This window comes from Hipposideros armiger, unplaced genomic scaffold (genome assembly GCF_001890085.2).
Source record: "Hipposideros armiger isolate ML-2016 unplaced genomic scaffold, ASM189008v1 scaffold_1, whole genome shotgun sequence".
Lineage (NCBI taxonomy): Eukaryota > Metazoa > Chordata > Mammalia > Chiroptera > Hipposideridae > Hipposideros > Hipposideros armiger.
The window spans coordinates 6,897,577-6,904,742 of record NW_017731351.1 but is presented as its reverse complement, the minus strand read 5'-3'; the positions used below and the strand labels follow the sequence as shown (position 1 = coordinate 6,904,742).

At 47.2% G+C, this 7,166-nt stretch overlaps 1 long non-coding RNA gene across 1 annotated transcript in view; it reads right to left on the bottom strand.

The window, feature by feature from the left end:
- The window catches only part of LOC109396731 (uncharacterized), a 60,630-nt gene that overhangs the window by 24,740 nt on the left and 28,724 nt on the right, over positions 1-7,166 (bottom strand). Inside the window, exon 4 of the long non-coding RNA XR_002126909.1 lies at positions 1,145-1,283. This is a non-coding gene — a long non-coding RNA (uncharacterized LOC109396731). The remainder of the gene's footprint in view (positions 1-1,144; positions 1,284-7,166) is intronic.

Genomic DNA, 7,166 nt, shown 5'->3' with positions numbered 1-7,166 from the left:
TTCGGAGGGAACCAGTGGGCAGGACTCGCAGACAGATTGGCTTAGTGCTGGGATGGCAGCAAACTGCTCACCCCGGTTCTCCAGTCTCCTGTCTAGAGGAGCCAGGGGGGGCTAGACCTCTGGACCAGTGGCCCTGCTGGAAAGAACAAAGGATTACAAAATCAGGAAGTCAAGCAGGAGGTTAAAATAATTTGCATCTCGGTCATTTCTTAAGTGTGGAATGATTGTTGTCCATTCTTGTAAACAACTATAATTGCTAATTAATCACCCCCACACTCATCCCTGCTAACCACACAACCCTGTAACTAGACTCCACTGCAGAGCAGTCGACCAACGAGAGGAGTATTGTTCCAAGTACGATATGCACTCATGGCAGTTGATTCTGGGTTCAAGGTGGGAATTCAGATCACGTATGACTAGAGCTCTGCTAAACAGCGGTGTATATGTGAGGATTTGCTCATGACGTTATATTTAAACAAGCCACTTACTTCAGTAACAACAGGTCTGTTCCAGCAAAATGAAACAGAAAATGTGGGCAACTATCTGAATGTCTCAGGCCAAAACCTTTCCCCATCTTTGGCACCTAAGTGGGACTATTTTTTCCGTTCCTTGGATTATCAAAATAATTGTCTTCCACTCCACTTTCATATTATCAACTTAGGCAAAACTTAGTATTTTGTTTTTAGCCTCTCAACGTGGTCTTTCTTTGTGCCTAAAAATGAGTGTTTTCAATATTACAGTCCTGACATGGTCAGCTTCTCCCATCCTAACGTGACTGAACCCTATTTTCCCTCCTGAAGACAAATTACATCTGCATTACCTATTTTACCTTCAAGAACCCTTGCGCTGTTTTCCAAAAAAGCAAAGTGATGATTAAAGCTGCAGCCACTGCCCACCTCCCACTCTAACTAACTTCTGTGATCCTCTCCCTGGACACTGGTCCTGGCACTGAGTTAGGAACCAGTTTGGCTCCTTGATTGCAGGAGCAGCTCACCGGTTCTGAGTGTGTGTGTGTGTGTGTGTGGGCCCTTTATTTCATTGCACCCATTTCCTCCATCCTAGTCTCTCACTTTTAGGCCCCGAGTCTTTATACGTTTAGCCATAACCAGGGACACAGTGAAACCAAGGGTGGTTCCCCGCTTACCATTCGCAGAAAACTTCTCCCTCTGGTTTTGGGGCTCCCTCTGGGCAGGTCCCGGTTACCCGGCTGTAACTGAGGAGTCCGTCCTCGGTGCACCCGCCCAGGGCAGCAGCTCGACCCCAGAGCGCCAGACGATGTAAACCTAGGAAAAAGCAGCTGAAAGGTNACATTTGATAAAAGAATGAACCCACTACCATCACCACCCTCATATTTTACCCTAACTCTGAATACAATGAAAGTAATTTAATATTTTAAAAAGATACATTAATTGGCATACAGATGTGCCCATTTAAAAATAAATCTGATATGAAAGTAAGTATTCTCTTCTGTCTATTAAGCTCAGCCCAATTAACTCTTTAAAAAATATGGGTAATAATTCGCGCGCACACACACACACACACAAACTGTGTTACATATAATTTTTTTTATATTTCACAGCCTTTTAAAAAATATAAACCACTAAATATTTTGAAAAACACACGGAATAATCAGTTAGCAGCCACAATATAACAAAGATAAAGTAACACAGAAGGAATTGCACAGTAGAATAAAGTAATCCCTGCTGACTTAATATGACTGGGGACACATACTGTTCACTAGGAGTGTTACGTGGATCAGTACCACTGTTTCCCCATTATCGATAGTCACTAAAATCAATCTCAGGACCGATTCCCGGAGGCCACTCTGCAGTATGCATGCGAAGAATAGATGTCCAGCTAGCATCTTGAATATAGTTCCATTTTTTCCTCTTCCTCTGGGAGACAATTTCAAGGGCAAGAGGGAGCAGAGCAGCCCATGGGACACAGGCACAGGGCTGGTTCAGAGCCCTCCCAGCCAGCGCTAACACACAACAGAGGGAAGGCGTGTGCCGTGCTGTCCAACACCGCAGCCACTAGTCAGCTGTGGCCAATTACACGTAAATTTCATAAAACTAAAATTTACTTCCCCAGTCACGCTAGCCACACTTCAAGCATTTGCTGGCCACACGTGTCTCATGGCTACCATGTTGGACAGCGCAGACAGAGACCATTTCTGTCATCACAGAAAATTCTTTTGAACAGCCCTGGTCGTGGGAAGTGTTTCTTCTCCCTTTGCTTAGCCAGGGTGTGGGCTGCTTATGGAAGCAGCATTGAGAAGCAGTTTTTCTCACAGGAGATTCCTAGATCGGTAGTGGAGGCACCAAAGAGGGCAAAGCAGTTTTCTTTACATAGAACACCCTCCTCTGGGCATGAAAGGGATGATCCTTGTATGGAGATCACATACACAAGCCAGACTCCTCCAAAAATCTGTCAGGGAAGTTGGATCAGAGAAATGAAGCCGATGAGGAAGCAGCAAGGTAGGAATAGTCTTCACCCCGTTCCAAGCCTCCACACAGAGTCCGTCCAAGCAAGAAAGCGTGCACGCTCCCAGGGCCCTCCTCTAGGAAATCCTGATGTGGGCAAGTGTACTGGCTGAGAGTCCAGGTCAGTCCTGGCAAGTGCCGGCGAGGAAGTCTAGCCGGGCTTCACTCCGCGCTCTCTCCTCTCTCGGAGCAGCGCAGGCTGGGCGGGCTGCCAGCTGTGAGGGTGCTCCAGTGCTGATCTGTCCCCAAGACTGTGCCCTTTACAGCTGGACTTTGTAGCCAGGGCACAGGCTCGTTGTTCACCCAAAACCCATCATCATCATCGTCTTCCCTTTGATGAGAACTCAGGCTTTTGTTGAAGGCAGTTATAGGCTCGCCTACAAGAACTACATCTCTCAGGCCGCTCTGCAGATGGCAGTAGCCTGTGACAGTCTGGCCGGAGATGTAAGCAGAAGTTGCTGGGCGGCTGAGAGAGCTCTCTAAAAGGGAGCACATTCGAACTGGCATGTCCTTTGGGCTTCCTCTGCTTCTTTAGGGGAACTGCAGCCACCTGAGGGAAAGGCCGAGGGAACCCCAGGGGCCACCTTGACTCTGACATCTGTGAGATGCTGAACCAACGAAAGCAATCACCCCCAACCTCTTTGTCACTGGAGAACAAAACCCCTGCTTCGTTTAAGCCACTGTTCAATGCAGTAACTTCGAGCTAGCAGTCCACCTGAATTCCCAATAGGAAAGCAAGATTTCCATCTGAAAGTAGAAAATATCTTTCCTGAAGAATCTGTACATATTCGATAAGTTCAAGTAACTTCACAGTCATACAAATGAAACAAAAGCCGAATACAAAAATTTTAACTTGAACCCACCCATGTCTACANGTTAGGAAGACGTGAACTTGACATTTTAGCACGAGGGGATGAAGGCTGTGTCGGACAAAGGAAGATGCTATGAAACGGGATGAACAGCTAGAAAGTGGCAGTGGAAGGCCATGCACCACGTCGAGCAGAAACACCAGCTGCCCTGTAGGGGCGCTTCCTCTATGTCACATACGGTCGCGCAAGGTCAAGGTAGTGTTATTGTCTGTATGTTTCAGACTGTAGACTGAAAGGGAAGGGAAGGAAGTAGGGTTTCGATGCAGCCATCTGGCCCTCACATCCAGGGCTCAAGCACCGCCTCACCGGCAGATCCGAGCTGCCGATAGAGGCAGAGAGTGGGCTCCTTGTGAGATCATTTCAGTTGGGAATACAGTGAGAAAGAAAACTCGGATTCTTATGAGACAGCCATCCTCGCAGGCAGTTTAACTCAGAGGAAAAACTGGCAGAGACAAAAGTAGTGGCGATGGGTGATTTCGGCTGTCAGGACTGCTGTCCACGTGCTCTCCCTCCCACAGCTGGGTAACCAGAGGCCAAGGCCGCCACGGATGGGGAGGGATTGTGGGAACAGGGTGGCAACCCTGAGTTTGGAGGCAGGCAAATGGTGCTGTTTTCAAAAAGCAGGCAGAGTGGGTGGAGGTGCGGAGAGGAGTCTGGGAATCACGAAGGCAGGCTGGATGTCAGTCCACATCAAAACGCTGTCTTTAAAATTATAGTTTTCAAATTTAGAAATGGAGCCATCTGAAAGCCACTGAATCATATTAATACTTCATCTTTTGTAGGGGTGGAGAGGATATTCTAGATGTAGGTCAGTGGTTTCCAGTTCCCTCAACTCCAGCCCTTCCTGGCTACTCTCCTGTGCCCGCCAGGTTAGAGAGGAGAGCAGCCGTCACAGCACGCTGGGTTTGTTGGCAGTGGGAAATGTGGAACCAATTCTTCTGTCACCCACCAGACATCCTGAGAGCCTGAAGTGAAATTCTGACTCACGGCCCATTTGTGCTCATCGCTGTGCTGGCTTGGACCACACGGCTTGGCTTCCGGCTCAGCGTCTCTGCCTTGCTCTGATTCTGGGTCCTGGAGGCTGACCCTCACTCTAGCCCACAGGGTCCAGTTTCCTTTAGTGCCAACCGCCAGCCTATTGTAAATGGACCGATTGCCCGATGCCCAGTGCCACCTGCTGTGTGTCTGCTTATTTCTCTAAGAGATGGGAAAAGGCAGAATCACTGCTTACGTATGTGAGCTTAACTGTGGAAGGGAGCTGCCAGCCAGCTCGCCGTGTGATGTATCTGTTCAGATTCCCACTCTGACCAGAGTGGGTGGGAGGACTTGCTTACCCACGCCCATGCCAACAGCACCACTTTCTAAGTAGAATATTATCATATTGGAAGGCGTTTGGAGAAGAGCAAACAGGATGGTAGAGTATGGCACCCTCGAAAAGAAACTTCACATGTTTAACTTAGAAAAGAGGAACTTTAAAGAGCTCTTGTGTGAAAGAAGAATTCGACTTATGCTTTATCATTGCCCGTGTGGGTAAAGTGCCCCATGCGTGTCCATGGGCAAGTCAGCACACTCACACCTAGTTCTAAACTCCACGGCATTACTCGCCTCGGAAGATGCTCGTGACATAGTTATCTGTGTAATGACCAAGGGGGAAAATATCAACTGTGAATAATCTATATTTTTGGGTATCATGTTTGCTAAGGAGCTGACTGCATCCCATGAGGTAATTGTAACAATGTAACAATTTCTTACTTCTCCTCATTTTTTTGTTTGGATCCCAGTATTAAGATGACATATACTAGATAAAAATTGTGTAATAGCCAATTAACTTAGAAAAAGATGCTCATAAGTAATTTTAAACTACAAGAGCTTTTTCTTTATCTATCAGATTAGAAAAGAGATATCAAGCTGACAAAAACTTTTTGCAAAGGTATAAGGGAATGAACACTTGCATGCACTATTGGGTAGATTATAAATGGGCATAAGCTTTCTGGAAATAAATCTAACAATGACAGGAACACAAGATGTGCACATGCTTTAGCTTAATAATCTTGCTTCTAGGAATTCATCCTAAAGAAATAATTATGGATATACACAGTGTCTTAGCTGATACAGACTTCCGAAGTTACTCCATTCATTTACACTAACGAAAAATTGAAAACAAACTAAATATCCACCCGTGTGGGGTTTGTTATGTAAACTGTGGCACTAGGTACAATGGAATAGGGGCAGCCATTGAAACCTTGACGCAGATCTCTGCGCTGGGTTATTGCCCCTCGGGCCCTCCACAGCTCTTGTGCCCCCTGCCTTATGCCCCCAGTGGGGCATCAGTGAGCTCCCACGTCCTCTGTCTTCTGGCTGGGTTGGCCACTGGAAGGCACTGGTGAGAAATGAACAGTTGGGAATATTGTCCAATCTGAGTGTTCCTTCCCTCTGTTCCCCCGCCCCCGCTGAGTCACTGCGGTTGGCATTGTCCCTCTCCTATCACTACTCTCCTGCGTCCTGTAACCACACTTTCCTTCACCCCTTTAGGCTTAGGAGCCCTAATAGGTCCTGCTCCCCACTGCTATGCCTGGGGGGTTTCCCCGGCCTTTGTTGGGTCCCCTTAACCCTACCACAGTCTGTCATCCAGGTTTAACTTCTGCCTCCCATTATTGGAAGTCCAGACATAGGCGTAAAGAAATGCAGAGGGTTCTGCAGTTCCATCCTAACCTGTCCAAAACTGCACAGCAAAACATACGAGGTCAGACAACTAAGTTCGCGAACTCATCCTAGAAAAAGTGCTACATACCTCATTGCTGAAGATCACTACGGTCACCTTCGAAGTACTCCCCTTGGGAAGCTATGTACTCATGCCAGCGCCTAGTCCACCATTCGAAGCAATTTTGGAACTCTTTTTCTGGAATGGCCATCAGTACTGTCATCATATTAACCTTGATGTCCTGAATGTCATCAAAATGTCTTCCTTTCGATGTTTCCTTTATCTTTGAGTAAAGAAAGGAGTCATTAGGGGCCAGATCAGGTGAGTAGGGAGGGTGTTCCAATACAGTTATTTGTTTACTGGCTGAAAACTCCCTCACAGACAGTGCTGTGTGAGCTGGTGCATTGTCATGATGCANAAGAATTGTGTTTTACTGGCTCCCAGCAAAAGTTTCATAAAACACTGTTTCCACTTCCTGGATGTGACACACAGCTTTTTCTGGGCTGACGCCCTTTCATTGCCTTTAATCCTGGTCTTGAACTAGAGGGTGAGCACATGCCCAGGTCTGCCCCAGTTTACGCTTGTTGTGCTGTATGTATGCTTATGTGTAGCTCCCCCTTTCACTCACTAAATGGATTTCATAACCCATCAGCTCACATTTGGAAAATGTGCGATAAAGAAAGAAACCTCAAACAGCAGGGGAACTGTTTTCACAAAGAGAAAGAGCTGTCTCTGGGCCCAGAAGGCAAAAAAGAAACAGCTCCGCAGGGAGCTGGCTTCTCCCTAAGTCTAAGCCGAGGTTTGGGCTTTGGGCTTTGGGCTTTGGGGAACCACGCCTTGGGCAGGGCACATAGGCAGCTGGCTGCCGTGGGATGCCGCCCCCAGGTGGCTCCTCGTGGGATCACAGGTGAACAAGAAGCATGGCCTCAACCAGGCTCCCTGATGAGAGCTAGAGAAAGTTCCAGAAGGGGCTTGGGGCCTAGTATGCAGGGTGGGGCAATCACCAAGCTACAGCTAGTTATTTCTGGTAATGTTTAAACCCAGAGTTTGAAAAAATCAGTTCCCATTAATTGTCATAAATGCCTGCCTAACCAAAATACGTTAGAAGTGAAT